The sequence below is a fragment of the Condylura cristata genome, unplaced genomic scaffold (assembly GCF_000260355.1).
Source record: "Condylura cristata isolate star-nosed mole 26May11 unplaced genomic scaffold, ConCri1.0 scaffold00004, whole genome shotgun sequence".
Classification (NCBI taxonomy): Eukaryota; Metazoa; Chordata; class Mammalia; order Eulipotyphla; family Talpidae; genus Condylura; species Condylura cristata.
Window position 1 is genome coordinate 49,941,068 of NW_004567105.1, and position 6,849 is coordinate 49,947,916.

Genomic DNA, 6,849 nt, shown 5'->3' on the forward strand with positions numbered 1-6,849 from the left:
AGGCATATGGGTACTTTTCTGAGAGCGGTTTTTATCTTGGAAAGATCCCTTTTATTGTGAGACATATTAAATCCATTCCAGTGATTAGAATAAATGTTTTTTTATGAGCTGTGGCACATCACATTATTCAGTGATGAAATGTTTTGTTAAGAACTTCTACTTTTCACTTTGAGATGGTCAACCTTTCAGTGCAATGCACTTTGTAGGGAGAACAGACTGACTGGCCTGTGACAGCCCTCTTTTATAGCAGCCACTGTGTCGCCTAAGAGGCCAGGCTATTGGGCACTGACCAGTTGTCTAGGTCACTTCTCGAAGGAAGTGCAAAACAATACTCCACCTTATTCCTCCCATTTAGAAGGAATGGTAAACCCAAGTGGGATGGGGGATGTTTGCTATGTGCTGGCCAGCTGCCTTGTCAATAATTAATTCAGTTCCTTAATCACAGGAAAAGTGTTTAGGAAACTGAAATAATGAGGAAAGGCGGTGATTAGAAATGTGTGTGTTCCCCGGCCCCCTACCTAGTACACTGCCAGCCTTCCTCCTGCCCTAGGAAGGAATGATGGTGAGAGTGTGTTTACAAGCAGAGTGATGTGGGTGCTCCCTGGTTCCACTCCCCACTAGTTGTGTGGCCTCAGTTTCCCATGTCTGTACAATATTGATAACATTTGGCTCATCTATTAAGAGAAGACTCAGGAACACTGATGGGGTTCTCCATAGAGTAGAACTTTCTCACATTTACAGAGCAGCTCAGCTCTATAAACTGGCTTTCGTGTTTCCAGCAGAATATCGGGTTTGATTGCTCCCCAAACTAAGCATGCGTGTTTCTTCTGCACCTCCCCCCCCCCACACACAAACACTCTTCAACTGGAAATGAGAGTACGATATTATTAGCTTGGCTTCATTGTATCATCATCAAAGAGTGGCAGTTAATCAAGGTTCTACTTATAAAGAAAACCCGGAGATTCTCCTTCTGATGAAAGACTTACCTAAAGGCTACTGTTTGTTATTGAAGTAATATCAATGCCTGGTAAAATTTTAAAATATAAAACAAGATGAAGGGTGAAGCGAGAGAGGTATGATAGGAAGAATTCTTAGAGAAGTTAAATTATATCTGGCTCCTCTTTAATGAGTTAGATCATATTGTTATGAAAACATCACGATATTACAAAACATTTGTGAGTACACCATTACCTTTTTTCAATTCCATGGCATTATTTCATCACATTAAAATGAAGAATGTTTGCTACTGTGACAGATATGTTAATAGCTTTCTGCTTTGAAGTGCAATTATTTTGAAATTTTTCAAGGAGTTATTTGGAGAAGAGGGTACACTTTCACGTAACACTCCCCTATTTGCTCCTTCTAAACATGTATTTCCATAGCAGCTAATCTCAGTAAACAGAGGAGTGAGAGAACTGAAAGATGGTGGGGTATTGAAAGGAACATAGATAGGCCATTACTTTGTAATTAACTAATTACTAATATTTCACGTGAGTAGAAATATGGCTGCCCACGTGATACCTCGATCTCTGGAACTGGAAAGACAGAAGCTCAAGTTCCGCCCCTTATGCTGATAAGATCTAGGGACAAGTTACATAGTGTTTCTTAGCTTCAGTTTCCTTATGTGTAAATGGAAATGATAACAGTGCTATTTACAGTTGTATCTAGTTTAAAATATTATGAGATAACAATAGTTAGAAGGGTACCTGGGGAAATATTTCACTATTACTAAATCTAATTAAATGTGATACTTTTAGAAGCCTGCTTTATCAATCCAGATTTTAAATTGCTCATTTACAAAACAAATAATGTGGAGTAAAATCATTGTTTCCCAAATCATTCATTCATACATAGATTTCAAAATTCTTTTTGTTCTTTCTTTTTGAGGGGCTAGTATATCTACAAAATAGCTTTGTCTAAAGAATACACATATAAATACCAGTGTATATGTGTAAATCTATAAATTTAAAATAACCCTGCAACTTAATATATGTGTGTTGCCTTTCATTTAATAGCAGAAACTGTCCTGAAACCCATCCTTCCAATGTGCTGATGTAGAAGCATGTTCGGGCACATGGTTATTTCAGAAAGATCACCCTGCATCCATCCCTTGCTTAGGCTTATCTAGAGCAGTAGTAGCTGGTTAGCTTTTTTTTTTTTTTTTTAACATTTATTTATACAAATAAGAACTGGAGTATAGGCCAGAGGTGCAAGGGGTGAGAGGATCCACCAGAACAGGCTGATTGACTGAAACACACTGCTGAGGGGAGCAGCAGGCTAGTCAGGAGAGGTCTGCTGCGTCATGCGGGTCACATCCCTGGCAGGGAATCGAACTTGTGCTGCAGTGTCTGCAGATTGCTTCATAGTACTGTGCTTTAGCCCATTGCACCATAAGAGAGGGCCCAATAGCTAGTTAGCTTTTTAATTCAGATATTCATTAACATATATACATATGAAGCCTATAGGTACATTGGAATAGCTGAGAGCGCATTGAGTCAGAAAACCTGGGATTAGAACTCAACTCTGCTACTGTCTAGCTTTGTAATAAGATGCCAGCCATCTAACATCGCTACATCTGTTTCCTCATGTGTAAAATTGGGAATGTAAGATTATTTGCTTCAGAGTATTATTGTGTGATTTTTTTAAATTAATTTAATTTTTTAAATTTTTTATATTTGTACATTATTGTTCATTTTACAACAATGCTTATCCCCCCCACCATTGTGTGATTTTTAAGATAAGTTAGTGAGTTAAAGTGTTTAGAAGCCATGAATATCTAGTAGCCAACACAAACTATTGTGTCACACTTTCAGAATACTGTCTTAGAGCAGCTCTAGATTTCATTGTGGTGCTGAAGTCTTTAAGAATTGAAAAAGTCCATCTGTGTACTAATTCTTTATTCCTGGAGTAGACACTTGGCGTCTCTGGCTTAGTTTTTCCCTCCTATAAAATTATTATAGTACCGTCTCCCTCTGTACTCCCTCAGAATGGTAAGGTCTAGAATGGGCAATGAGTCTGTTTGAATAGTTTCAACTCCCTCAACACTTGACAGCAGAAGACCCTGTTGTTAACTGGCAGCTTATGACTCTTTAGCCTGAGCTGGTTGGTGACTCTGCTGCTTAAACAAAACCACTGGAGGAAAGAAAGCTATTCCTCTTGCTATGGATTTCCTGCCAACAACATTGAAGAAAATTAGACATAACATGAATTCCATATGTCCAAATATATTACTATTCCATTTGGTCATAAAAAAAATAAGTCTCTCTGGTCTTCCATATCTGAACCCCAAATCATTTCTATCTCAGACTTAAATCCTTCCTCTAAATCTTTAAACACCTGTGTCAGTTGACATCCAAAAAAAGATGATTCATTGAAAAATAGGAGATTTCTGCTCAAAAAGAGGCTCCATGAGGATATGGAGAGCTATGTGCCCAGAGACTAAAAGTCAAATGTGCTGATGGAGGTCGTGTCTGCAAATGGATCCCAGTCTCAGTGTGTACTGAGAGAATTTAAGATGGAAATCAAGTGTTTCAGTTATTCAAGTGAAAGTATTATGTGTTTAATTATTGTGTCTCAGATGAGAAAGTTTTTGAAAATCACAGTGAACTGGTAATTATACTCTTAGACACACTGCAGCAAATTTTAATAGACCACATACCTTTCAGCTTCATTGCAGTCAGGTTTCGCTCTGGGTAATAGACAAATTTTTGTGACAGAACTGTAAGCGGATGCACAAATCCACAGAAAGGCAGCAAAAAGGCATGTCATGGAGTACAGCCAAGTACAGGGCAAATTGTTTTATCCAACATTGGTTCTGTTTGATTTGAAAGAGATGATCCCAAGTCAACAGAACACGTGTGACCTGGTTTCACATCGTCTGTTAACCAGCTGAATTCCTTTAGGACATCAATTCCCCTCATTAGAGCTATGTAGTACTCTACAACATATTTAAAGATTTCCAAGAATGACATTACTGTGGTTGTCATTATAGTCTATCTTTCTCCTAACAAATGTGGTAACTTTTTAGGTAGAAAAATTATGGCAAATCTTATATGCTATTAAATTAAATCCCTTTCTGTTTGGAGGTTCCTCAAACTGCTAAACATGGAGCTTCCCTATGACCCAGCAATCCCACTCCAAGGTATCTACCCAAAAGACACAAAAACACTGGTTGAAAAAGATACCTGTACCCCCATGTTTATTGCTGCTTTATTTACAATTGGAAAAACATGGAAGCAACCCAAATGCCCAAAAGTAGATGACTGGATAAAAAAGATGTGGTACATATATACAGTGGAATATTACTCAGCAACCAAAAAAGAGAAACACATGTCTTTTGCAGCAACTTGGATGGAGCTGGAAAAGATCATGCTTAGTGAGATAAGCCAGAAAGAGAAAGAAAAATACCAGATGGTTTCACTCATAGCAGGAGTATAATGGACCAGGTGGAAAATAACAAAAATAATGAACAACCATATGCCAGAGATATTTTGTGGGGGTGGAGTGGGGAGTAAGATCAAAAACGGGGTGGGGGGAGGGAAATGTACGGGATTATGGTGATGGCACATGGGTGACTTGGTGATGGGAAACCCGCGGGGATTACAATTGAGATGGAAAAAAAATGTACAAAAAGATGTAAAAATAAACTTTTGTAATAAAAAAAAATTAAATCTCTTTCAAGTAAGTTTGGCATCATATTGGTAAGTACTTGAGCCAAGTAATATCTTCCTCCAGTACCTTTCTTGGTAAATCATTTATCTTACAGACCTAGATGAGAATATTAACTGAGATAAAAGTATCTTTAGACCCTTTACATCATCTTTTCCTCAATTTCCTTTCTGAGATGAATTTCTCCTTCATCCTGCCTAGGCACCGGCTGGTGAGGTTGAGAGGTTTCTGCAGGTAGCAGGTGCTTGACTTGCTTCTTTAGAGCTGCCAGTATGACCCTTCTAGTGAAATTCTTATTTTACTTAAAGTGGCAAAAATCTGCAATGTGTCATATATATATATATATATATAAGAGACCCAAAATATCATACATACATATGTCACTAAATATGTATACACATATATGTGTGTATATTAATTATTAGGAACCTATCATGGTAGGCATCATTCTACCTAATGATTCTCTATAATTTTTAGATTTATTTTGATTTATGCATGCAGGCATACAAGATCTGGGGTATAGTTCAGGATTGTGGGGGGTGAGTTGGGTTGGGGTAGGGGGTAGGTGAGAGGATTCACCTGAGACAGAGTGGATAGCAGAACAGGCAGATCTATTGAAATACACTGATGAGGGGAGCAGCAAGCAATACAGAAGAGGTCTGCTGTGAATTCTGTGTCAGCTTCCTGGCTAGGGATCAAACTCAGGCCCACAGTGGTGATAGGGTTGAGACTTGACCTCTGCACCATGGGAGGTCCCTCTATACATATTTTGTATTTCAATACACTCATCTCTTCCTAAAATAACTTAATTTTCTTATCAAGTCTGTAATTTCTCTGCCTTCTCCCACTGGAAGGTGAGTATATCAGTGTATCTCAAGTGGCCAAGACACGAGATAATGTGTTTTCTTAATTAACTAATTAATGGGCTACCTGCTATTATTTGGTTTGTTATAAATATTCCTTTAAATTTCAATCTTCCCACCTACCTTGCAGAATCTACTCAGGTGAAATGTTTGTTCCCTGCCTTGAGCCACTTAAGTATGGGCTAGATTTTCACATCTGTGCTCTCGCCTGGCAATAGGGGCCTAGATCAAATGACCTCCTGAGAGCTGACTGGTCCTTGACATTCTAATTCAGTTCCACTTAAATGTCCTAAAAGTAATTTGTGGAGAAATTCCTTTCCTCCCCCAATCCCTGATTGGAGTACACATTTATCTAATTATTTTCTTGGTAGATTGACCTAGCTTTCAGGGAGTAGCATGTCAGCTCTCATGCATTGTCTCTAAGCGCTCACTTTATAAAACTGAGACTAAAGACTCAGCTCTCTAGGGAATTAAATTGCATTCAAATAAGATTAAGGATTTTTGACTCACAAAAGCAAGGACAATCAGAGGCTAAGTAAGAGGAGGCAATTGTTCAGCAAACTAATTCAGACATGTTATTCACAAAGGGACCCTCACAATTGGTGGGGGGGTGGGGGGTAGAGGGGTGGGAAATGCCCCTGAAGCAACCAAGTAGTTGTGTTGAGTTCGAAGGTGGCTACTTGCTGGGGCTTAAAGCCTTGTGCCTTAATTCTAAATTGGTGAGTATGTTTATTTTCTAAATATCACTGATTGTGCTCCTCCCACAGAACTGGATTAGATTAGAACCCTAGAGAAAGCCTCAGATGCAGTCTTGAAAGCCAAGCATGATGGGTAGTTTCTATGTAGATGTAGCAGGTTGATGGAGCAGTGTTGGGAGGTGGAGAAAGAATGTCAAAGTCCCTCTATGGAAGCTTGTCTGTTACCCTTCATTTGGGTTTCTTAACTTCTTGTAGGCCATGGACCTCTTTTGAGAATATTTTTTTTTTAAATGTGTCAAATAAATAGCAGAAGATTGCTAAACAAACTACAAATGATTTCCAATTTAGGATTCTTAGACATTATCATGACACAAAATTGATTTGGTAGGAGCATACTTCAGATTTTGAATTTTGATCCAAACAACCAATCTGTTTTGACTCTCAATACAGCAGTCAATAAAGTACATGAGATAGCAATTTATTGTAAGATGGGCTTTGGTTAAAAGTTTTTCTCAGGGGCCCTCCCTGCTGGCGCAGCGGGTTAAAGCACAGCACTGACAAGCTAAAGCCACTTCAGCATGAGTTCGATTCCTGCCTGCCCTGGAGGTGACCACATGGCA